Genomic DNA, 26,661 nt, shown 5'->3' with positions numbered 1-26,661 from the left:
CTTATCAAAAGAAACCGTTTAAAATGTGCTTTGGGGAGGAAAATGTGTCTAGAGCAGCAAGCAGTAAAGTACATATGAGGGCAGGTCCTCGGAACAGAATAAAACATCATATGGTTACATGATGTTGAGTGTCTGTGTGTAGTAATCATAAAACTGTCTTGCAGTCAAGCAGCCTGCTTTGCTGAGTTTGGCAGAGTTATGCTGCTGAGCTAATGCAGTTTGGAGATGTGCATAATTATCTTGCCATGTGCTTTAACAGTTATAGTTAAGTGTTCCTCAGAATAGACTTGTAGCATCATAACACTGAGCTACAGAGCTAGAATATGCTATTTTAGCATGCTGCTTTTCCTTTTGAAATGAATAGCTGCAGTTCATTTAACAGTTATATACACCTTTAGTGGAAGTTGCATTGTATGAACGTTTCTGAATCACTGTGCTAGACAAATGTCTCTATTGTGATAACATCAGTGATGTGCAGAGGTCCAGTTTATATATGCCATGACCGTAATGTCACTGCTTACATTAGTGCTGCTGCACAGCTGAGCAATGAGGTTTTATGAATCGCTTTGTGCACTACATAGACATGTAGGAATGCTACCCACTGTGTCTTCAAAAAGAAAGTAGTTAAGAAAAACTGCATTTTTTTCAGATGACTCTATACTGCCTGTTGGTGCTGCTTTGTTTTGCAACCTGAACTTGCATGTTTTAGTAAGTGATCGAGGGAAGAAAGGTAATAACTGCACTATCAGGTAGAAACCATCCCAATGATATCTCGTTCATTCTTATGATAGCTGCATGCTAGCTTTCAGCATTTGTTAATGTTTTCTTTCAGAATACCTTGTACTCAAACAAATTTCAATTCCTGTTGTTTTCTAACTACACAAGATGGTAGCCCTGCTTATGCAGGTAAGCCTGAGTGATGGATCATGGAATCCAAAGCTCTGGTGCAGGCAGTTAACTGATAACAGATGTGAATTTTAGTTTATAAGCTAACGTAATCAGCATGAGAGAGAAAAGTTAATATTTATTAGTCTGGCACATATACCTTTTAATTGCTAGAATTTTATTAACTTTAAATGTTCTCTGTATTTTTAACTTACTGTATGCTGCAGTGATTTTACTAAGTCCTAACTTCATGGATGCTGCAGTTAATTTACTTATACGAGTTAAAACTGTAAGGCTGATGGTGTTCCAGGACGTTAAGGAATGAGTAGCTTTTCAAATTTGTCTGAGAACCATTTTTAGGAGATAGAGATGAATTTATAATTCTCCTAAAAGTTCACAGTTTGATTCCTGTTCATCTGGTGCACTGGCTGTCCATTAAGAAAAGGATTATAAGGTCTACATCAGACTACCAGTATGTAGAAGGTGATGCTTGGTGGCAGTCTGAGCATAGTTGGTAAGAAACTTTGGCAGCTAGCCTTGTTCATGTAGTGGCTGTAAGGGGGTGTGTTGTTTTAGAGAATTGTAACCATAGGCATGTACTTGGAACTGATGTGCTTTTATTGCATTTGCTGTCTGAACAGCCATAAAGGGAGGACTTGACATTACTTTCAGCATGGACGTCTGGATGGAATGATAACTAAAGGATACTCATCTGCCCTTCGGATGAGATGTTAAACTGAGGCCCCATCTGCCTGTATTAGTGGTAGCTCAGGTGGCTATAAAAGATCCCATTGTACTTATCAAAAAGACTAGGGGACCTTTATATACAAATAGAACAACATGTTTACAAATATTTACATATGTACAAATATATAGCTATGCAAATCTTTTGCACATTCATAATTTTCTTTACAATCATACTAAATTTTCATCCCTCTTAGACCCTCACTCATTTTTCGTTAACCACTGTCTAATTTTACTTAATATTTTTGCTAAAATCCTTTTACCATTAAACATAATTTCATTTATTCTTTCATTCCTATAACCTATATAACATAAAATAGCTTATCTATTTCTTTTAACATATTCTTTACTTCTCTTATAACATCCATGTTTATTTTATCCACTTTTTATACCTTCAAAAAATCTTCTTTACTTTTCCAAATAGCTTTTGTACTTTTAAAAAACACTTGTTCGGTGGTAGTTACTTTTTGACAATGTAAACATATTCTGTCACTTTTTCTTTTTATACGGCATATTTTCTTTTAATGGCAAATGTTAAGTTGTCAATCTCGCCTTCATTCTTGCTGGATGGGTTCGGAGCCGATCCCGACTCCGACTCTGCCTATATTATAGCTCGAGAGCTATTTTTACCGGCTCGAGGCAGCCCTATATCTCACAATACCATGCGCCAACTCCCCAGATCTCGTTTGCCGCTTCGCTGCGAGGTTGCCTTTTTTACTGGCTCAGGTCAGTAAAGAAATTTTTTTCAGTAAGTCTTCAAATTGCGATAGTTTATAGTTTAATCCCTTACATTAGTTCCCTATCAATTTATTTTTACTTATTAGCGATATTTTAAGCCCTACCCACCCCTTTAACTAATTTTATAATCGGGCCTACGGGCTTTAGTTTTTGTTACCCCCACCCCCCCTATAGTGTGTGTGTGTGTGTGTGTGTGTGTGTGTGTGTGTGTGTGTGTGTGTGTGTGTGTGTGTTGTGTTCTTAGTCAGCCCCCTTAACTTCCTCTTGGGTTTAAGCGAGTGAGTGTGTGTGCTGACTGTATTACTCTTTAGGGCAATGTCCAAAGACGCTAAGGTCTTGGGATTCAAGAAGTGTGACTCGTGCTGTCAGAAAATGTCTCTGACAGACGGACACACTTCTTGCGTCTACTGTTTGGGGCCTTTGCACCTGCAGGACTCTTGTTCCGTTTGCCACGGATTTAGTTCAAGAGTCCTGCAGGAGCGTCACAATAAACTTATTTTGAGGGGCTTATTGAAGCCCGATGACACCCCGTCCAAGTCTGGCTTGGGGAAGTCATCTAAGCCCGCCAAACCCTCGGCTCCAGCTTCCGAGTTGAGGACTGGCGGAGTCATAGGACTCATTCCTCCAGGTCATCTAGGCTTTCCGACCACGATATTGAGAGGGTGGTCAGTAGACTCATAAAATCTCAGGCACTGGCCCAAATGCTCCAAATCCCATCTCACCAGACTGTGGCTCCCTCGATACCGCCTTCGATTCCTCCTCTGACTCTCCACTCCAGTTCTGAGCCAGAGTTTGTCGGAACCATAACCTTGCCCACGTTGGAGCCGATACTTCCACCTTCGGCTCCGGCGTCGTTGGCTCCGACCTCTTCATTGGTACCATCTGTGGAGAGGTCCGGGCACCGAGACTCCATTGTCGGCTCTGAGGGGGCGAGTGGCATCGGACCCTTGTCTGACCCCACTCTCCCTCTTGGAGCGTCGGCTCTGGTTAGTTCGGCCCCGACATCATTTTCGGAACCTTCTCTGTCGGTGCCAGGGGTGGTTCGGGTGTCTTCGGTGCCGGGACTGTCTTCGGTGCCTGACAGGGGGGCTTTCAAGGTGATGAGGAGCGTGCTGGATCCAGTGTCCGCTCCAAGGTTGGGTTCTTCAGCTCCTCCCTCTACAGTGCCTGTTACAGTCTCTGGTCATCCTCCTGCAACTGACAGCAGAGATCCAAAGTGCAGGGTACCCACTTTTGGTGTCTCTTCCTCCTCCGAGGCCTCCCCTGAACCTTCAGGGGAATCCCTAGGAAACAAAAGTGCAAGAGGAAGCACATAGACTCCCCTGAGTCTCTCACTTTGGATGAGTCGGAGGGTTCCCCGAGATCCCCCTCTGAGGATGTCTCTTTCAGACATCCTAGAGATCCTGAAACAGAGGGGGAATTGGTCCTCCCTCAAACCCTCCAAGGACGAGTCTGTTTACCTTGACGCTTTTGGGTCTCACCCTTCCACCTCCTGGATGTCTCCTCCTTTCGACCCACTGATGGACATAGTGGCTAGAAAGGCATGGGCAGCTCCTGACTCAATGGAACCTACCCCTAGGAGACCCTCAAAATTTATTTCTGCTCCGGAGGACAAACCATTTCTAACCAAAGGTGTCTCGGTAGATGCTATGGTGGTAGCAGCCGCCACTAAGAAGGAATTAGCTGATCCTTCTGTACCTGTTCATCCTCCTAACAAAGAGTCTAGGACCATGGACAGGTACGGCAAGCGGACATTTGCTTCAGCGACCTTCGCCATGCAATCGCTGAACTATTTGTCATTTCACCCGCCTTCAGAGAGATTTGCTCAAAGAACTGGGTGAAACCATACAGGATCCTTCTGCTGCAGGGTATCAGGATAAGATTAACTCCCAGCTGGATACCCTGAATTCCATTGCCAACTCCTCCATGCGGCTTGTATCCTATGCAGCCGATGGAGCGAGTAGGGCCGCAGGCACAGGTGTTGCGTTGAGACGTCACGCCTGGATGCGACTCTGACCAACACCCCCTTTGATGGTTCAGAGTTGTTCGGACCAGGTGAAGAATACCCTCACCAGGTGCGAGCAAGATGGTAAGACTCTCTCTGCCATGGGAGTCCATTTATCCACACCATCTAGACCTTACCCCAAAGGTCAGAGGAGTGGAAAGATGTGGTTCCGCAAACCACAAGGAGTCGCTCCAGTCGCACGTGGTGAACTTCCCCCAGAGGCAGAGGGGGGAATAATAATAGACGTCGCCCCAGGAGCAGAGGGGGTCCACAGAACCAGGGTTCCAGGGAATCCTTCCCTGACCAACCCTTTCAGCATCCCTGAGATGCTGCCCGACTGTCCACCTTCGGAGGCAGTCGGGGGAAAATTATCTCTGTACCCGGAAGCCTGGCAATCCCTTTCTCAGGACAATTGGGTACAGTTGATTATATCCGAGGGTTACAAAATCCCCTTCATCTCCACTCCGATCCAATCGCCAAGACCCCTCCCAAACGTACCACCCAGACAAAGGGGTCAGGCACAGATAGAAATAAAAAAGCTGTTAGAAAAAGAGTCATCCAGACAGTCCCGGCAGACCAGCTAGGATCCGGAATCTACTCCAGGTTCTTTTTGGTCCCAAAAAAGACAGGAGACTGGAGACCCATTTTGGACCTCAGCAGACTGAACAAGTCTGTGCAGAAGACAAAATTTCAGATGGTAACACTGCAGTCCATTCTACCCTTTTTGGGCAGAGACAACTGGATGTTCTCGTTAGACCTCCAGGACGCGTACTATCATATAAATATACACATGCGCTCCAGAAGGTTTCTCCGCTTCTGGCTGGGAGCCAGTCATTACCAGTTCAGAGCCCTGCCCTTTGGTCTCACCACAGCCCCCCGGGTGTTCACCAAATGCTTGGCAGTGGTCACGGCTCACCTGAGACGCAAAGGATTCCAGGTGTTTCCATATTTAGACGACTGGCTCATTACTGCTACCACCAAACAGCATCTTATAATAGCCAGGGATTATACCATTCACATTTGCAACAAACTAGGTATTTCCATAAATTTTGCAAAATCCTCCTTATCGCCTTGTCAATCTATAAACTTTATAGGCGCCGTACTAAACACCAGAGAAATGTCTGCAACATTACCACCTCAGAGAGTGACAGACATACGGCGGAATGTTCAGCTACTTTTTCAGTCAAACAGAATTCAAGCCAAGTTAGTACTGAAAACGTTAGGCCTCATGGCAGCGGCGATCCTTCTCCTTCCTTTAGCTCGCTTCCACATGAGAATTCTTCAGTGGATGCTTTTTTCTCAGTGGTCCTTTCAACAGCTCCCAATGACTCACAACATCTTGATAACCCCATCTTGCAAGAGACACCTCTCCTGGTGGATGGTCTCCCCTCAGCTACTTCAGGGCAGACCCTTTGTTCTCCCCCCACAGTGACAACGGATGCCTTCCTGATCGGGTTGGGGGGGGGGGGCATTATCAGGGCAGGACTGTCCAGGGCACATGGCAACAATTAGAATGCCACCTGCACATAAATGTCCTAGAGATGAGAGCAGTGCTTTTATTGTTGCAAGCCCTTCAGGACTCTCTTCCCACCGGGACTATAGCAATTCAAACAGACAATATGTCTGTAGTGTGGTACATAAACAAGCAGGGCGGAACAAAGTCCTATCCCCTATGTCAAGAAGCACTCAGACTTTGGCAGTGGGCAATCTCCTCTCAACGGTTTCTGATAGCAACGCACATCCCCGGGAGGTCCAACGTCATTGTGGACAGACTGAGCAGAACAATTCTCATGCCTCACGAGTGGTCTCTAAATCTAGCGGTAGCAAAGAGAATTTTTCAGAAGTGGGGCCAGCCTTGCTGCAACCTTTTTGCAACCCCGCAAAACAGCAAGTGCCTCGACTTCTTCACACTCTTCCCGCTACCAGGCCACCCCCCCCAGACACGCTCTAGTCCATGATTGGCCTCAGGGTCTTCTATACCCATTTCCCCCCTTCCCGCTGATTCCACAATTAATTCAGAAAGCAACTGCATTGAGATCCAAAATGATCCTCATTGCCCCTTATTGGCCTCGACAAGTATGGTTTCCGTTCCTGCACCATCATCTACTAGAACAGCCCTGGCATCTGGAACCCCTTCCAGACCTTTTGACCCATCTAACGGGCAAGCTGCACCAGTCTCTTCGTTCCCTCAACCTCACAGCTTGGTTGCTCCACTTCCAACCTTAGCCAGGCTTCCTTTCATTTCTCTTCCTGTCCGTGATATCATTCTTGCTTCCCATAAGTCCAATACTAGGAAGACTTATGCGAGCAAATGGAAGCGTTTTTCTTTTTGGGCAGAAGCTAGGTCCTTGGATCCTTTTAATGCTCCAATTCATAAAGTTCTAGATTTTCTGGTGGAGCTTTTTCATTCAGGATCGTCATCGGCCACTATCAGACTACAACTGGCGGCCATTGCCAATTTTCATGTGGGGCTATCGCAAACAAATATTATGTCCTACAAACTCTGTAAAGCTTTCCTCAAGGGCATATTTTTGCTCAGACCTCCCATTAAGGATCCTCCTCCACAATGGGATTTAAATTTAGTTCTAGCATCATTAATTCTCCCTCCCTTTGAACCTGCAGTTTCTTGCTCACTCAAACTTCTCTCTTGGAAAACTCTGTTTTTGGTGGCTATAACATCTGCCAGAAGGGTATCGGAACTCCAGGCATTGTCTGTCCGTCCCCCTTATTTGGTTTTTCATAAAGACAGGGTAAATCTCAGAACGAATCCTTCCTTTCTACCGAAAGTTTCTTCGGAATCAAATTTGAATCACACTATTGACTTGCCTGTGTTCTTCCCAGATTATTCAAACAGGGCTGAACAGAAATTGCATTCCTTGGATGTTCGCCAGCTACGGTATTACCTAGACAGGACAAAACAATTCAGAAAGCCAGACCAGCTCTTTCTCTCTTATGCTGAAGGAAAGAAAGGACTTCCAGTATCAAAGGTAACTCTTTCTAGTTGGTTGACATCCATCATTACCTTTGTCTACCAGTCGAGACACAAACAACTCCCATCTAGACCTAAAGCTCATTCAGCTAGGGCACTGTCAACATCAACAGCCTTTCAAGCAAGGTTACCGTTAGATGCCATATGTGCAGCAGCTACATGGGCTTCTCAACATACTTTTATTACCCATTATATGCTTGATATAGCCTCCAGAAATAGAGCTGACTTTGGTTCCACCATACTCAGGAGTCTGTTCCGTTGAGCCACCCAGGACCAAGGTGCTAGGGATGCTGTCCCATCCAGCAAGAATGAAGGCGAGATTGACAACTTAACATTAAGAAGTTATGTACCTACCATAACGTTCCATGTTAGTTGTCTTCTTCTCGCCTTCTTTCTTGCGTCCCTCCCTCCTGCCCCCTAGCCTGGACAGACTGAAGGTCTCTGAGTCCTTCTCTTTCATGTTCTACAGTCCTTTACGGTTACCCCGTATCTTTAGTGTTACCAGCAGGGAGACCGTATTTGGTATTAATAATAATAATAGTAATTTTATATATATATATATATATATATATATATATATATATATATATATATATACTATGTGTTAACTGCCAACGAGATCTGGGGAGTTAGCGCATGGTATTGTGGGATATAGGGCTGCCTCGAGCAGGTAAAAATAGCTCTCGAGCTATAGTATAGGCCGAGTCGGAGCCGAGGATCGGCTCTGAACCCATCCAGCAAGAAAGATGGCGAGAAGAAGACAACTAACATGGAACGTTATGGTAGGTACATGACTTCTTATTTATTTATTACCAGTCTCCCCACACACACACACACACACACACACACACACACAAACAAATCTTGACATTCTAGTTTCTTATTTATTTGCTTCGTATTTTATAGCTTTAATTTTTTAATCTTAGATTTTCCCATAGTTTTACGTAGTGTTTTATCATTACATTCTTGTACCATACTTTTCTTTTTCTATATCAACACCTTTTATTTTCCACAAAAATATTTTTTCTTGGTAACATTTTATTTCTTCATTTGTACAAGTTTCTGTTTTAATTTTTTTTTTTTACCATACCCCAGAATCTATCATACTTATATTTATACAGTTTTACTACTAATCGCTCATTTTTCATTTGTCCACTTTCACATTTTGCACAAATTTAATGAAGCAGCATTTACAACTGAGTTAATTAACCCTAAACCTCTTTCCTCTTTATTTACACACCTCTTTTTACTGGGTTTAATCTAGATACCACATAAATGAAAAAATATCTGCAATAATTCATTTTGAAGTACTTAAATACACTTGCTAAGTATGTTGTTTTCCCCATCAGTACTGAATTTATAAAATAAGCCTTTTTTCTGAATGATAATGTGTATGTTCTCCAGAAAAGACTGGTTTGTTTTATTTATTCTGTTGTTTTTTCCCACTGAATTGTACTTGCATCTTTATTTCCAGATTTTATACCTAACACAGAAATTCCATTCATTGTAAGATATATATACCCACTATCTTTACTACATCACCTAAACCTTTACTTTCTTTTTATTTAAAGCATCCCTATCATCTCTAGACACTCATTTGTGCAAATTATTACTATTTTTATCCAATTTTTTTTTTTTTGCAATTATTGTAATGTCATCTGCATATGATAATAGATATGGAATTCTTAACCCTTCAGGTCTTATATACCCCACCTCCTTCATTTTGTAATTTACTTCACATACTATCACATTCATAACTAATGCAAAAAGTAGTTGCAATTCAAATAAAGCCCCCCTCCAACAGATTCCCCGGACTCTACACTTGAGATATAAATGAGATATGAGATATACTTGAGATAGACTTGAAATATACTTTAAAAAACATACTGAATTAAGTGCTTTCAAGCAATTTTTGAAAGTGATGGGCACTATAGGAACATTTCGAATGTTAATGGGACCTACAAGTGTGGGACTTGTAATCAGTGCCAGTGCATTCTGCTGGCAGATTCATTTACATTGGATAAAAGAACTCTGACAAAGATTAGACTTTTGAGAGGTAAATCCTTCTACGTGGCACACCTCATCACAAAAGGTTTCTCATCCAGAAAAAGAGAGGTCATTGTTCCCCTCTACTCATCACTCATTAGACCCATTATAGAGTACAACGCCCCTTTTGGTATATACCTCACAAGACATCTACAACAACTGGAAAGGCCGCAGAAATACCTCACAAAGAGGATTACCGGCCTCAAACAGATGCCGTACGCAGACAGTCTCAAAAAACTCCAGCTTTACTCCGTTGCATATCACCTACTCAGAGGTGATCTCTGCCATACAAAGCTATGTCAAACCCAGAGCTGTTGGACATGCTCCACTTAAAGAAATCCCAATCCCTCTGAGCTACACGCTCTAGGGACCTAAACCTTGTCACCACAATAAACAGAACATGCCGGAGGGATAGATTCCTGTCCCAGAGACTTCCCATACCCTGGAATAAAGTACCTATCTATATCAAACAAAGCTCCTCATTAGCACTCAAGAAAAGTCTTAATGATTGGATGGGAAATAGGAAATTCACCCTGGGGATCACTTCTGTGGCTCTGCTTGACAATGGCACAGGAGAATAATTTTCTTGGGTGGCAAAAGCCAGGGTACCTTTTTGGCTGGGCTTGTATAGGCCCTAGGGTCGATAGCCTAGTACCTACCTATGAACGTTTTAATGACAGACTTTAAAAAAAAATACTAAATTAAGCACTTTAAAGCAATTTTTGAAAGTGATGGGCACTATAGGAACATTTTGAATGTTAATGGAACCTACAAGTGTGGGACTTGTAATCATTGCCAGTGCATTCTGCTGGCAGATTCATTTACTTTGGATAAAAGAACTCTGACAAAGATTAGACTTTTGAGAGGTAATTATTTGACAAAAGGAGTAGTGTATTTGGTAAAGTGTTGTGTTCAGCGTTCTATGTAGGTAAAACAGGCAGAGCTTTGAGGAACAGGTTTTATGAACATATATATAAAAACAAAAAGTATTAATAATGCCCTTAAACATCTATCCAAAAGTAAGACCTGTGTTGGTTTTAAATTTGCCCTGTTAGAACAGGTTAAAATTAACCATAGGGGTGGTGATATTTGTTTGAAGTTAGAGATTAAATGGCAGGTTAAATTGGCTGCTAATTTTCCTTCAGGTATTAATGACATAAATTTGCAACCAGTGTTGAAATGGAAATCGGACAAATATTTTTAAATAGTGTTTAATATTTTCCTAAGTGATTTGTATGTATTTATTGATTTTATATGGTTTTAATGATTTTTATTATTTGGTTATGTAACCTTAAGGACTTGAATGGAAATTGTTTAATTAGGTGGTTAATTGTTTTTGGCAAGTGTTTTTACAAGTATAAAAGGAGGTCATGTGATTGTGTTCAGTTCTGAAGTAGTTCAGTTTAATGGACAAAAGTGCTTAATTGTGTTTTTTAAAGTCTGTTATTAAAACATTTGTTTATATCTCAAGTGTGTAGAGTCTGGGGAATCTGTTGGCTGGGTGCTTTATTTGAATTGCAACTAGTTTCCTTCCACACCAAAAACACATTTTTGTGGTTGGGTAATGCAAAAAGTATACAACTCATTGGACATCCCTGTCTTACACCACTCTTCATATGTACGTCTTGGCTTTAACTAGTCATTTACAAGTATTTTTATTTTATTACTACTGTACACTGACGTATGTAATTTTTCACTTTATGCTTTTTCATTATTACCCATAAGATTTCATGTCCAGTTGTATCAAATGCATTGTGGTCTCCTATCATGATTTTTGCTTCTTTTCTATTCATAATATCATCCATCCAAAATTTCTCTCTCATTAATAATTCTTGACAACCCTTTCCCTTTGTAATATATATACACATATATATATATATTATTATCCATAGTCTTTTCCATTTTAGTTTCAAATGTCTTTTGTATTATTTTCATGAAGCTCTTCTAGTCATTGTTATTCAGTGTTGTCAGTCTTAGGGTTACCACCTGATGTTCTTCATGTTTCACTGTTGCAGTCATTACATTTGGGTAATCTGCTGGCAGGTTGCCCTCAGTCGGCCTGAATAACAAAGTCTTGGGTCCTGCGTCGTTTGCTGTCTCTTCTTCCATGATGTCAGGTCGTCAGGGGTATAAAACATGCAGCCAACGCCATTTTAATCTGTCTTTCTTGCTGTGCGGTGCCCGAAACAGAAGCAGTTCGCAATTGCCAGTTGGCTGACTCCTGAAATTTTCGTTTTCGAATTTCAGAACCAAAGTCTTCAACCTAAAGCTAAGTACCCCGTTGGGGAAACTTTTTCCTGCTCCTTACCGATGTCAGTAAAAGTTAATAATTGTATTACTTGTGGGAAGCAAATACCTCATAAGGATTTTCATTTGTTCTGTATTCCTTGCCTAGGCCCTGACCACAATGTGCCTTGCTGTCAGTTTTGTGCTAAATTTAACCAACCCACTAATAAGTGTTGGTATATTTTTGCTTCTAAATATTTTGGCTCAAGATTCAACTATCCAGAAATGTCGCTGGTTAGCAATCCAACTACCGGAATTCACAAAAAAAACACAAAGAAAAAGACAGAGACAGACAGTCGAGGTCCAGAACTGACGAAGCTTCTCCTAAGCCAGTCGCCGGTTCACAAGTACTCAGTGAGGCACTTTCACAGCCCCTGATGCCCACTGCTTTTGATTCTCAGGCCTCTACCAAGACCCATTCGGAGTCCGGTATGCCGCAAGACACTTTAAGTATTGAACCCGCGGATGTCTCTCCCTTAGATGGGTCTGGAGCTGCTGAGCAGGCAGCGGCTTCCGAGGGCATTTTCAGGCCTAAAGATATATATTAAACCGACGCCATCATCAAAAACAAGGCCAAAACCAACTTCTGTGTCTAAAAAAAAACGACGCATGGGCCACGTGTTCAGGCCCCTTTGACTAAAAAACAAATAATCAAAATGGCTGAGGATTTAATTACCTTTATCGGGGGTTCCCAACCCCCTCCTGATAAGAGGCCTAGGCAAGGCACTGATTATGAATCTTCAGATCAGGTTTCCATTTCTTCTGATTCCTGTTCTGATCAGGAATTTTCTAGTCCACCCTATGTGAGGACTCTGATGCAGAAGAATCCATCCCTTCTGCTTCTCCTCCTGAGGATTTTTCTTTTGGAGTAACTTTGCATACCCTAAGGGAACATTTTCATTGGGACAGTCAGGATTTCTCAGAATCCAAAAAGAGGGTTAGGGATTTCCTTTTTCTTCCTCAGCATAGGCCTTTGGCTATACCTCCTGTTTTAGACATTGTTGTTGATGTTTTCTCAGAATCCAGCATGGCTCCTGATTCACTGCCTTTGGCTCCTAGTAAGCCAGACAGATATTACAGGGTTCCTGACTCCCACAAGTTTCTTTTTAAAAACCCTACTGCTGACCCTGAAACAATTTCTCAGGGTCCCAAGGGTGTTAAGACTTCTACTGCTAAAAATCCTACTCTTTCTGATAGACTCTCCAGGGTGCTGGATAGATAGGGTAAGAAGGTTTACACGTCTGCAACCCTGGCAATCAGGGCTTTAAACTGTCAATTTCATATGCTTAAATATCAACAGTATGTCATGGGCTTACTGAAACAGAAAATGATGATTTCTGACTGTGTGGAAAATAAAGAGTTACAGGATTTATTGCACTCAGCTGAACAAGTTGGAAAGCATACTTTGCAATGTGGTTTTGATTCCTTGGAGGCCTCTTGGAGGGCCGCCATAACTGGATCTGTGATGAGAAGGAATGCTTGGCTCAAGGAGCAAAATCTGCCTGATCATGTTAAAGCAAAATTGTTGGATGCTCCTTTACAACAGGACAGTCTATTTGGTAATAAGGCAGAAGAAGTTTTAAAAAAGATGGAAACAAAGCTAAATCTATGCAAACTGTAAAAGATTTCCTACAAGTGCAGCCACCCAGGTTCAGTAGGCACTGGCCTACTAAGAATTGGTCTTTTCCAATACCCAACAATGCTGCTCACGTCAAACCCAGACACTCCAAAGGCTCCAGGTTTCAGTCACAAGGAACTTACAGAGCAAAACAATGGGGTGCCTCCACTTCCAAATCTGGAAGTAGCAAGGCACCCCCCCCATGGTAAACAGTCTCAATGATGACTTTCCTCTGCCATTTCCAAGAACTTATCTTTTGGCAGCCCCTTTGGGGAGAAAACTAGCACTTCATGCACAAAATTGGCATTTAATTACCCAGGACAAGTGGGTTTTAAATATGGTATCCCAGGGATACAGATTTCATTTCCACACGTTGCCAGTTCCAAACAGATGGCCAGATCTTCCTCCAAATCAGTGGGCATAGGCCCAGAAACAAGTTATGTCCCTCATGGATATGGGGGCTATTCAACCAGTACCAGAAAAGGAAAAGGTTTTTTATTCAGGACTTTTTCTGGTACCCAGAAAAGACAAATCATGGTGTCCAATTCTGGACTTATCCATTCTAAATGCTTTCCTGGATATTCCAAAATTCAAGATGCTGACTTTACAATAGATACTGCCTATGCTGGGCAAGGATGCCTGGTTGGTAACTCTAGACTTAAAATAGGCTTACCTGCATATCCCAATCAGGGAATCTTGCAGAAGATACCTCCGCTTCAAAGCAGGCTATTTGCATTACCAGTTCACTGCCCTTTGGCTTATCTACTGCGCCCAGGGTCTTCACAAAGTGCCTGGCACCAGTAATTGCATTTTGCAGATAAACATTCAAATTTATCCTTATCTAGACGATTATCTAATTCAGGCAGAAAACAAGGACACATTTCTACAGCATCTGGCGTTTGTAAAAAAAAAAAGGCTTCTAACATGCCTAGGGTGCACCATAAACAAAAATAAATCACAACTGGTACCCTCTCAAATAATTCCATTCTTGGGTGCAAGCTTGAATACAACTGCCCAGATGGCTTACCTCACGCCAGACAAATTCAATTGATGACATACTTCAAACAAGTCAGGAGCGGCCCTAGGTCAACTGGTGCCCTAGGCAAAACAGCTCCACGGCGCCCCCCAACACATTACCTGGTGCCCCCATCCTGGTCTACCTACACCAAATAAATACTGGAAAAGTGCCCCTGCTACACCGGCGCCCTAGGCGGCCGCCTAGTTGGCCTATGCCTAAGGCCGGCCATGCAAGTGGCCACAAAAACCCAGCTATCTGCAAGACAAATTCTGCAGGCCTTGGAGTTCATGGCTTCCTGCATTCTCCTAATTCCATATGCAAAACTGCATGTGAGGAAACTTCAATGGTACCTAAAAAACGTATGGAGTCAACCGACGCAGGACCCAAGACTTTGTTATTCAGGTCGACTGAGGGCAACCTGCCAGCAGATTACCCAAATGGTAATGACAGCAACAGTGAATACACTCTAACATCTACATTTATGGTAAGTGTACACAACTGTACTTCCCTCTTTGAGCAGTCGTGCCCTGCAAAAAAAAAAACTAAAAAATGGCAAATGTCCTGAGATTTTAGGACAAAAAAAATTCATCTGTTTTCTGTAATAGTTGCATAAAACAGTTTTGTATCTGAAACCTGTAAATATTGTTATGAAATATCTCAAATGCTACAAGAATAAGCTTTTATTTTGGCAAAATAAGTGAAGTTGTCCTTTGCATTAGCTGTGGGTATGTTTTATCCTTCAAAATTTCACATCTACAAATATTGTCCCACTTTGGGGATTTGAAAAGGTGGTAACCCTAAATTCAGTCTAAAATTTGTCTTTTATCTTTCTTCTTCCATATACATTTAAGTATTCCAATACACAATTCTTTATACACAAAACTTTCATTTAAACCATTCATTCAAAATCTTAAAAAATATTTATTTTTGCCAATCCCTTACATTTTTATACATTTCATACCCTATTATCTGGTCCTGCAGCCAAATCTGTATTTACTTGGCCTAATACTTTATCAAGCTTTTTTGAATAAATCTCCTTTTTCAACTCTTTATTCTGTTTTTCTGTTAATTTTTTTACTTTATATGTTTTTTCACTACCTTCTTTTTTAAAAAGTTATTGGACATATTGTACTACACTATTCATAATCTTGAGTTCTTTCTAATTCTCCTTGTACATTTTTTTTCATTTCTATCATTATACTACCATCTTCCTTACTTTTTTGTTGTGTCTTTCGGCTTTTCCCAGTTAGGGGTCGCCACAGCGGAGCTTTGGTCCGCTAAGAATTGGCAGTAGATTTTTACGTGCCGAGTTGCCAGCCCTGACGCACAACCTTCAACGAAGGTACGCCCATTCACGTATGTCTCCACACAGAAGACGCTTTAGCTGAGAATCGAACAGGACAACATCTTACTGTGAGGTGACAACGCTACCGCAGCACCACCACGGCAGGTTACCATCTTCCTTACTAAAATGCTTAAATAACTTGATACTACTACTATTCTTTTTCTTTGTAAAAATATCTTTGCTTATGTAATGATTCTTGTATTTTTTCTTGGTTTCTTTCATATAATTTTTTCTTTGTCAAAGTACTTTCCGTCATGTTCCAAGTCTTCTAGTACATCATTGTGTTCTTCCATATTTTTTCTCTACTTTTCTCACCTCATATTTCCACTGTAAAATGTTTTTTATATATTTTTCCTTAAATATCCATTGTCCAGACCATTTTTATGAAATGTTCTCATTGTAATATGATCTTTCCACAACTAATCTCTTTCCTTCTTCATTCCATGCTTTCTCATTTATCTTATATATATATATATATATATATATTTTTTTTTGTTTGTTTGTTTTCCTTTATCTCTAGCCATATAGCAAGATCAGAAAATTCTCTTTGAACTACCTCCCCTTCTCCAGTAAGTAAACCTTATGATACTATAAAATAATCTATTTCAGTTCTGTATGTAGCTCTTTTGTAAGTACATTAATTTTTGTCCCAAAGTTTTAACTTGCCACTTTATAGCTTCTAACATTTTTCTTATATTTCCTTTTTTTATGCTTGCCTTTTAAATCACAGTTAGTTTTCTGTTATTATAGTAATCATTTTTATCACTACATAGTCTAAAATCTTATGAAATAAACTCTTTACAATTAGTATAAGCATATCATTTTATAATTCTGTATGCTTATTTTTTCGTTTTTATTTCTACAGTGGTTAAGCCTCGCATTTTTTCTTAAGATACATCTAATACCTTTACTGTATTTCTAAGAATACAGATATTTCAGAACAGGTCTCATTTCCCAAATTGTAGATTCTTTCCTCCCAGTCATTTCTCCGTTTGTAATGTATCTTTATTTATTAAAAATCTTATGTCTTCTAGTACAAGTACATCTACATCACATAGGTTCATACTAGGCTATCTGCCCTAGGGCATTTATAAGACTAGCCAGAGTGTGTTTGGCTTTCGCCACCCATTTTAAATTAATTTTGCTATGCCCTTTTTCGAGGTTAGTATACTGTGCCTCTGTCTAACAGTGACACAGAAGTGATACCCGGGGTAAACCTACGATCCCCATCCACTCATCAAGATTCCTCTTGAAGAGAGTCAATGAGGGACTCTGCCTAACCTGGACTGGGATTTTATTCCAGAGTGAAGGGAGCCTCTGGGTTATGAATCTGTCCCTCCAGCATGTCCTATTTATTTTAGTGCTGAGGTTCAAGTCTCGAGCGTGGCTTGATGGGATTTGGATTTTCTGAGGTGCAGCATGTCCATTAATTCCGGGTTGGACATGGCTTTATACGTCAGGCACAGATCGCCTCTGAGCAGGCGGTATGCCACTGAGTAGAGCTGGAGTTTCTTTAACCGGGCAGCATATGGCATCTGTTTGAGCCCTTTGATCCTCTTGGTGAGGTACTTTTGGGGTCTTTCCAGTTGCTGCAGGTGTCTGGTAAGGTACATCCCAAAAGGGGCATTGTACTCAATTATGGGCCTGATGAGGGATGAGTAAAGAGGCACGATGACCTCCTCTGATCTAGATGTGAATCCCTTCATGATTAGGTGGGCTATATAAAATGTTTTTCTAACCACTTTGGCCACATGGTTGTCAAATGAGAGATTGCTATCAACTTGGGTCCCCAGGTCCCTAATTCTTCCATACTTAATGGATTACCACCTATGTGGTAATTTGTGTGCACTTTGTTTTTGCCAAAGGGGATGACTATACACTTTTTGGCGTTTAGCTTGAGGCCATGGCTCTGGCACCAGTTGTCTGTTTCTATGAGGCCCTTTTGGAGGATGCTTGTGTCGGCTGGAGAGTCGATTATAGCGCCCAGTTTGCAGTCATCTGCGAACTTGGTCAGCCACAGTCCTTCCGTGTTGGCCTGTACCTCCGAGAAATATATACCGAACAGGAGAGGTCCCAGGACTGAGCCTTGTGGGACGCCACTTGTAACTGGTTTGGAGTCTGACATGGCTCCAGCAATTCAAACCATGTGGGTTCTGTCCTTGAGCCAGTTTGCAACCCATCTAGTGACATAGGGGTTTATATTTAAGCTGGTGAGCTTATCTATAATGCCCGAGTGGGGTATTGTATCGAAGGCTTTTGCAAGGTCCAGGTAGGCTGTGTGGACCACCTTCCCCTCATCAATGGCCTTGATGACTGTTTCAAAGAAATCGACCAGGTTTAAGAGGCAGGATCTGCCCTTAACAAAGCCGAACTGGGTAGGATCCAGTGTCTGTATGTCCCCAATATCTTTTTTTATGAGGTCCATGATGATCCTTTCCATAGCTTTGCAGACCAAGCTAGTCAGGCTTATGGGGCGATAGTTTCCAGGATCCGTTGAGGCACCACCTTTGTGGAGAGGGACCACTGTTGCTGTACGCCACTCTTTGGGTACATATCCTATGGTAAGGCTAAGATTGAACAGTAGTTTTATGTTTGGGTTTAGCTCTTCCAAAATCCCTCTTCTTCTTTTTGTATTCTTAATACTAGTTATGTTTACAGGAAGCACTCCAATATTTTCATTTTCGATTTTCCTTAGACTTATGGTTTGATAAGTTCATAGCTAATTACTAGGCTAGCTTTCTTAGCAGGCCATTCTAAGCCTAGCCAGTTTCCCTCCCAAAGGTGAGAATCATATACTGTACCTTGTGTCTGAGTCAAACACTTCAACCATTATACCAACCCCCATGTATTAGCTGTACATAATTCTTTTTCATCCGTTTCATTTCCTTTCTTCTTTATTTTGTACTTATCCCATAAATTTTCTTTTTTGGTCCTTTACACTTTTACCAATGGAATTTTTTTTCTGTCTTTTACTACCTCCCACTTTGTCTTCGTCACTTATTTCAGAACATTTTTCTATGTCCTCTTTATTTCTCATCTAATTTTTCTTCTGTTTCAACTACTTCTAAAATTTCTTCTTTGTTCATTTTCTTTCTTTTCCTCTTATTTTCATTTTTCCAATCCATCCATAAATATCCAGTTTTGTTACATTTATAACATTTCATTTTACATGTTTGCATCATGTACCATTTCCCCACAAATATAACATTTTCTTTTGTCTCAGTTAACTTACTGGATGTCCTTTTTCGCAAAAACAAAGTGTTGGGTTGTCCCCCGTATTTTATAACACCCCTATCCCCTTCCACATTTATGCTTGTTATATGTTTAATTCTTTCTCTTAAGTTTTCAAATGCCTTTCAAACTGTCTCTTTCTACCCATGTTTGAAATTGTGCATGAATTTTCTTTTTCCTTTGCTTGTTAACTGCTTTTTATCACATAAAGATTATATGGTTTACAGTCTTTCCTTTTTTCATATTCTCCAAGAAAAATTTTCATTGAAAAACAGTCTCAAATATAATGTCACAAAATGTGCTTTTGTTAATAAGAATTGCTCCTAATTTGTTTTTTTACACCAAAGAAAAATTGTCCCACATTTCATACCTATCCATTTTTGTCTTCTATACTTTGAATCTTTATCACATACTTCTGTTTTTTATGTTGTTCTGCTTTTTTTGCTACTCCACTTTTGTCTTCTTTTACTGTCTCTGCATATATTTTCTTTTCCATCTCACCACTGTTCTTTAGGATTGTATCTGCACCCTCCTGTTGTATTTTCTCCATAATGTTCCCCCAGGAAACAATGTCTTCATTTTCTGGCTCACTTTGCATCACCATTTCTTTAAATCATATGGCAACCATCCAGACTAGACGGCTGTAATTATATATTTCCACATCTCCATCAAACCGATTTCTCTGAAACATCTCTTCAGAATCCTGCACACATTCTCTGGTCTTGATATTTGCTTTCATCCTTTCTGTCTTTCCTTTCATCTCCTTCCATCTGCCTTCCTGTTTTTCTGGGGCTACCTCTGTGCCTGGAATGGAAATGGGAATGCTCCTACAAAATGGGTCCCACTCACAGTGAAAGTAGAGGAGGTCCCTGGTGCTTTGGCCAAATCTCCCCTAGTTGGCAGTATGAATATTGGCTCCCCTAGTTGCCACTGTGATCTTTGGCTCTACATGATTGTCACTACTGAAGTGACACCCTGACTTCATGTGCAAATATGGGAATAATGGGGTTTAGGGATGGTGTGAATACAACCTCATGTCTCCCTTGAAAAGTGGCCATTGGCCTAGTGGAACTAGCCTGGGTAACATAGTTTAAATAAAATGATTAAAAAGAATCACTGCATCTCTGCAGACTGAGAGGAACCAGATGAATTTGATGGCAGAATTGCAGTCAGTGGATAAAATGTGGATGGAGCATCCTCATTCCAGCTGCCCTAATTCTTCAGTCTTCCTAAAAATGCATGGAGGATGTCAGTTCAGTGCCTTGCCTGATGCTTATGACATGTGGGAGATTATAATCTGTTTATAGGATACTATGATTTGTCTGAGAGAACGGATGCTCTAATTGCATTTATTGTGAGTTTTGGAGCATTTAAAAGCAGGAATACAGTGGTATTTAAAAAAAAAAATCAGACTCTCAGTATCTTGATACAGGAGTTAGCAGTTTTAGTCAAGCATCTACTTACACCAGCGGTTTGAGAGTACTTAAATTGTTGCCTTATGTGGTTTAAAGTAAGCTCTTTACCTGTCATGAACTCAAAACTAAACTGCAGACCCTTCTTGAGAAACCGCTAATATTACTTTTAAGTTAATGAATATTTTTTTTTACTTGGCATGTCATTTCAGTACTGCATTTGTTTGCTAAACTGCAATGTATTTCATTAAAGTGTACCTGGCAAGTGAAAGTCAAAACATTTTGAATGCAGAATGTTGACTTATTGGTAGTAGGCTGCAGTAATGGTAAACCTGTGTACAAAATGTTGAAACATCAGGGAGTGGAAATTAAAACTGTAATTTTCAGTCTAAGTGTCGCATTAGACAAGGTCTGTTGGGGGGTGTGATGAAAGGAGATACTGCCAGCCCACCTAGCTGGAATTTTATAAATAATTATATGTCACTGGTGAATACTGAAATGTTTTATACAAGATGCTTGTGGTACAAATGTATTACAATTGTATGTCGTGCATATCAAACTGCTAGTACAATGTGTGTATTGAAAAGGTATTTACAAAGTATTACTTGAAATGTAACCACACTGTGCCATACTGGAAAAGAACAGATGTACATGCACTATTGTAACTATTTAAATGTATATATTTTAATAGTGGAAACTGGGATACAGGAGGTTAACCTCAATCTAGAAAAAATTCAGAAAAACTGAAATTAAATTACTTCATGGCTAGGCCACAAAATATTATCTTTCATTTTTCAATGCAGCAAGAGATACAATGTCTGTATTAGGAAATTTTCTGTATTACCTTTAGGGTGAAGTAATTACTAGTCTTGAAAGCATGAAGAAATGCAATTGTTTTATGACTTCCAACATCTGCCAGAGATCTGAGGAGAAGCCCTTGTCTGTATATTTTTACAGGTAGATGTAAATACTGCCAGCTTCTTTAGTGGTTGGTTGGCCTGGAAACTAGGACTCAGATGACAAGAAATGATGGCATTCTGCAAGCTATCCCAGCAGTAATATTTTAGATATTAGAAAAGTCTCTTAGTGAGACAGGGCATTCTGCATTGTCTTGGACCTGACGACAACAAGAACATTTACCACACATCTCCGTTGCTCTGTTAATAAGTTCTTAGATTATAGTATAATCCTGTTAGATACAGGAATATAGTATAGCTTAGTTTAGATGTTTTTCTTTATTTATTTGAGACTGTCCTGCAATGTTTTAAATATTTCCTGTGATTTTGAACTCTGATGTCACTATGAATATGTATCTAGTATTGTCTTGTTCTTTTATTTGCTATTAAATATGTTTAATTCTTTCATTGTGGCTGATTTGTGTAGAGATATTTAAGTTTTGAGAGTACTTGTATATGTATTTGGTGACACTGTGTGGGCCACTTCTACTAACCTTGCTCTTGGTCAAACTACTACTTGTGTTAATATTAATTTTATACAGTAAGATTGGACACCCTTTGTTAAGGGCTTTAAAGTAGCTGATAATAGTCTGGGCAAAAAGGGACATAGCTAGTAAACCTGTGACAGCCTTTACTGTGTGTGTGTGTGTGTGTGTGTGTGTGTGTGTGTGTGTGTGTGTGTGTAAAACAAATCTCTAAGAGTGTGTGTCAACTACTTTGGGAGAGACACGAAGCACTGCTTGGAGAGTGAGAGTGTTTGAGGACTTTGCATGAAATCCTGGCTAAGGACTCAACTCTATAGCGGTGCCAGTGGGGAGTCTTACTAGGGATAGGGAGAAACCAGACCCGGACTGACTGTGGTCTCTGTGTGCTCTTAAGAGAAATTGCATTTGATGCAGAGGGATGCATCTGGAAATATTGTGTGTACCTGTCATCCTCCCAGTGTACGTCCCCCACTGGTGACAGTGGTGAGGATTTTGAGGCTCCTTGATTATAGGTACATTGGTGGGTCATCACGGGGGGGGGGGAATCTATTTTTCTGTCTTCAGTCAACCTATCACGTTACTGCTTCTGACAAATTTATTTAATTGTTCATTTATAAATGAGGTAGTTGTGCTGTGTTACCTTAAATGTTTAAACTCACATAAACTAGACCAAAAACAAAATAAAATGACACCGAAAGAACTGAACTGAGACAGTAAATCAAACCACAGGACCACCAGAGTAACTTTAAGCGCTTTCACTAACTTTAATGCACATGAGGTTCATCAGAACCTTAAATGTTTCTCAGCTACAGTCCAAATGAAAGGGTGGATTACAAAATAATTAGTGATATGTACAGTTATATTGAAGAGGTGGTACATCTACACTGAAATAATTTAAAAAAATCACTGCAAAATCACTTTAACATCGTAGCTTTGGGCAAGTAGCTCAAGCATATTGGTTAACTTACTACCAAGTCAATCTGCATCACCCCCCCTATATATTGACTATGATCCCATATGATGATTTACACCACTCAGCCACAGTAGCACCAAATCAAGATGCAAGTAGTAAACATAAGATGCTTTTATCTGCCAACATTTCTTACTTAACACTGAATTTTCTTATGTAATTCATGACTACTGTATTGTTTTTATAATTGTATTTTGCACTGTCAGTTGTATATCGTACTATTTTATTGTGTAATTGTCTTCAACTGTTTATGAATGAAAAGGACTAACAGACCAGCACACCTGCTCGGTCAAAAGATAGTAAATAAATGTAGTGGTGTATGCAGGTTTCCACTGTTGCATAGTAGACAGGAAAATGAAACGTTACAAAAATGAGTTAAGTTATTAATGTTATATATTTAAGGGAGTAATTCATGCTGTGAGATACTGAACACACTGATTAAGTTTTAAGATTACTTCGCTTTCAAACAAGTAACATTATTTCTAAACTGTTGATTTTATATTGTTAGAAATATTGCATGTGAAGTTGTTCAATCTCACCATTCATTCTTACAAATGGGTTTGGAGCCGATCCCTCTGCTCTGAGTCAGCCACTTTCACAAGCTCGAGATTTTTGAGTAGCTCGAGGCCAAGTCCCTATCCCATGATATGCTCTGCCTCACCTCAGATCTAGTTTGCCACTGCCTCAGATCAGAGGTAGAGTGGAGCTCGGGCCAGTATTTGAATTTTTCAGATTTATCTTGGATATTTAGCTATAGACTTTTTTGTCAGTGTGTTTCTTGGCTAGTTAGCCTTAGCTTAATTTCTTTAGGCACTGTTTTAGTCCTTTTTCTGACTAGTCTTCTTTGTTATAGAGTGGCTGCTATTAGGCCTTTCATTGGCCACATTTTAGTTTACCTATCCCGTTAAAGCTGTTTAAAAAGCTAGACATTTTACTAAAGCTAGACATTTTACTGCTTGGATATTATACTGTTAAGAGTGTTGATTCTTAGATTTTTGCTGTTATAGCTGTTTGTAGTCTTGAGTTGTTTTTTCCTAGCTAGTTACCTTAACTGCCTAGAGATTCTTTGTTAGTGTGCTGTTTGTTGTAAATGCAGTTTACAGTTGTATATATATTATTATATAGTGTTTTTTTTTTCGTAATGGCTGATCAGAAAGAAAAAGAAAGACAAAAGTCAGGGTTCAAGAAATGCCCGAAGTGCGGACAAAAAATGTCCATTACGGATCTTCATGTCAGTTGTGTGTACTGTCTGGGGGCAGTCCATCTTCAGGAGGACTGCTCCATTTGTCATTCCTTCAGTAGCAGGGTCTTGTTGGAGCGCAGGAGAAAACTAGTAGACAGGGGTTTGCTAAAACCTGATTTTCAGTAATCGCTTGACAAGGCTGACCAGACTTCCAAATCTTTAAAGGGATCCAAATCTTCGAAAGCTTCTTTGGAGCCAAAGTCTTCGGCTCCAAAAATGGCTGAGAACGTGCGGTCGCCGGTTCCACAGCCCTCGGAACCAAGCTTGCTTTTCAGAGCTGGTCCCCAGTATTGGAGCCGGTCTCCGAAGCTTTGAAGTCAACTATTTTAGCAGTCTGTGGCTTCGTCGATCCCTTCAACTTGCTCTTCGAGGAGCCTCTCCAATGTGGATGTGGACCGAGTGGTGCAGAGGCTTCTCCAGAATCCGGCACTAGCCAAATTGTTGGCTCCGGCCCAACCAGTTTCGGAGCCGAAGACTGTCTTGCCTACTGTGTCTACTCCTCCTCCGAGCCAAACAGGGCCTTCGGAGCTGGAGGAGGTGGAACTGATGATTGTGGAACCCTCGGAGCCGAGGCCTGTTCCAGTGCCATTGGCTCCATCGACTCAGACTGCTTCAGTGCCTTTCCAGGAGTCTGGGAGCTGACACACTTCCGTCTGCTCTGGGAGGGTAGGGGCTGAACCGATAGGTCGGTTCCGAACCTTCTTCTCAGAGCTTCAGCATGGATGAGCTTGGCTCCTTCCTCTGGGTCGGAGCCCACTGTTTCGGTGCCGGGGAGGATGCCATCTTCGGAACTGGCTACTTCCTCACGTCAGTGCAGTGGAGCCTTCGATGCCATGAGGAAAGTTATGTCTTCTAAGGCACCCACTTCATCAGGGCCTTCCTCCTCATCCCCGAAAGTACCGGTTTCTACCTGTACATTACAGGTCCCTGTAAAGCGTTGAGACCCAGAGCCTCAGGTAGCCCCATTGGGTGACCCATGTTCTACTGAGACCTCACCAGAAGTTCCTGCTGATGAGATTCCCAGGAAGAAGCTTTGCAAGAGGAGGCATTTAGACTCCCCACAGGAGTCTGTCATGTCAGACATGGACTTAGAGGAGTCAGAAGGGTCCCCCTTGGGGGATATTTCTTTTGCTGATACCCTTGAAATCCTGAGACAGAGGAGTGACTGGCAGTCCGTTAGCCCTACTGATGATGAGTCAGTGCTTCTGAAGGCCTTTGGGTCTCAACTCGCCACCTCCTGGGTGACTCCACCCTTCAAACTAATGGAGTTGGTTGCTCAAAGGGCGTGGGAGTCCCCTGATACTGTGGAAGCTGTCCCTCCGAGGCCTAACAAGTTTATTACATCGCCACAGGATAAAACTTTCCTTACCAAGGGAGTGCCAGTTGATGCCATGGTGGTGGTGGCTGCCACCAAGAAAGAGATGTCTGAAACCTCTTCTACTGTCCATCCTCCTAATAGAGATTCCAGGATTAAGGACATGTATGGGGAACACATTTTTAGTTCAGCAACTTTTGCTATGCGATCGCTCAACTACTTGACACATTTTACCCAACTTCAAAGAGATCTCCTTAAAGAGCTTGGAGATGCTCTACAGGGTATTACAGCTGAAGGCGTTCCTGATAAGGTGACATCCCAGCTCAATACCCTTAATTCCATAGTTAACTCATTCATGAGACTCATTTCTTATGCAGTCGATGGTACAAATTGGGCAGTGGGTTCAGCAATAGCTCTTCGGAGACATTCCTGGAAGCAGTTATGGTCCATTGCGAAAGCCTTCAAGTCTTCCTTCATTAATACCCCATTTGATGGCTCATCCCTTTTCGGGCCTAAAGTCAAGGAGACCCTCTCTAGGTGTGAACAAGATAGAAAGAGACTATCTGCAGTAAGAGTCCGCTTTTCCACCCCTACTAGACCTTACCCCAAAGGGCAAAAGGGAGGAAAAATGTGGTTCCGAAGTCCCAAGGAGCTTTACAGAACACACGTAGTTTACCCCCTCCAGGGGCAGAAGAGGGGGTAATAATGGAAGATGCCACCCAGGCAGCAGAGTGGGTCCACAAAACCAGGGCGACAGGGATCAGTTCTTTGGCAAGCCCTACCAGCGCTCCTGAAAGGAGGCCCAACTGTCCTACTCTGCAGGCAGTTGGGGGTCGCTTGTCTTTGTTTCCAGACTCCTGGCTAGAAATTACAAAAGATTCTTGGGTACAAAGCATTATTACCAGAGGTTGTCATTCCATTCTCAGAACCTCCCCCTGTACGAAAGAAAATCCCAGATGTTCCACCCAGTCTCAGGGATCAAGCAGCCATAGAAATTCAAAGGCTGCAGGAAAAGTCATCCAGCCAGTCCCAGCAGACCAAATAGAATCTGGAACCTACTCCAGATTCTTTTTAGTTCCAAAGAAAACAGGGGACTGGAGACCTATCTTGGACCTCAGCAGACTCAACACTTTTGTAAAGAAGGAGAAGTTCCGGATGGTCATGCTTCAATCGATTCTTCCGTTTCTTGGAATGGGCGATTGGATGTGCTCCATAGATCTCAAGGATGCATACTATCATATCAAAATGGCCAGACCATCCAGAGATCACCTGCATTTCCAGCTGGGAGCCAGTCACCATCAGTTCCGAGCATTGCCCTTTGGTCTCACAACAGCCCTCCAGATGCATGGCAGTGGGTTACGGCTCACCTGAGGCG

General features: G+C 41.3%; 1 protein-coding gene across 1 annotated transcript in view; it reads left to right on the top strand.

Annotated features, from left to right (window-relative positions):
• The window catches only part of LOC122802423 (phosphatidylinositol 3,4,5-trisphosphate 3-phosphatase TPTE2-like), a 1,666,738-nt gene that overhangs the window by 1,572,987 nt on the left and 67,090 nt on the right, over positions 1–26,661 (top strand). The gene's annotated exons all lie outside the window — the stretch shown is intronic.

This window comes from Protopterus annectens, chromosome 5.part0 (assembly GCF_019279795.1).
Source record: "Protopterus annectens isolate FY-2018-M chromosome 5.part0, PAN1.0, whole genome shotgun sequence".
Lineage (NCBI taxonomy): Eukaryota > Metazoa > Chordata > Ceratodontiformes > Protopteridae > Protopterus > Protopterus annectens.
Note: the sequence above shows the minus strand (reverse complement) of the source record. Positions and strands in the feature narration are given on the sequence as shown.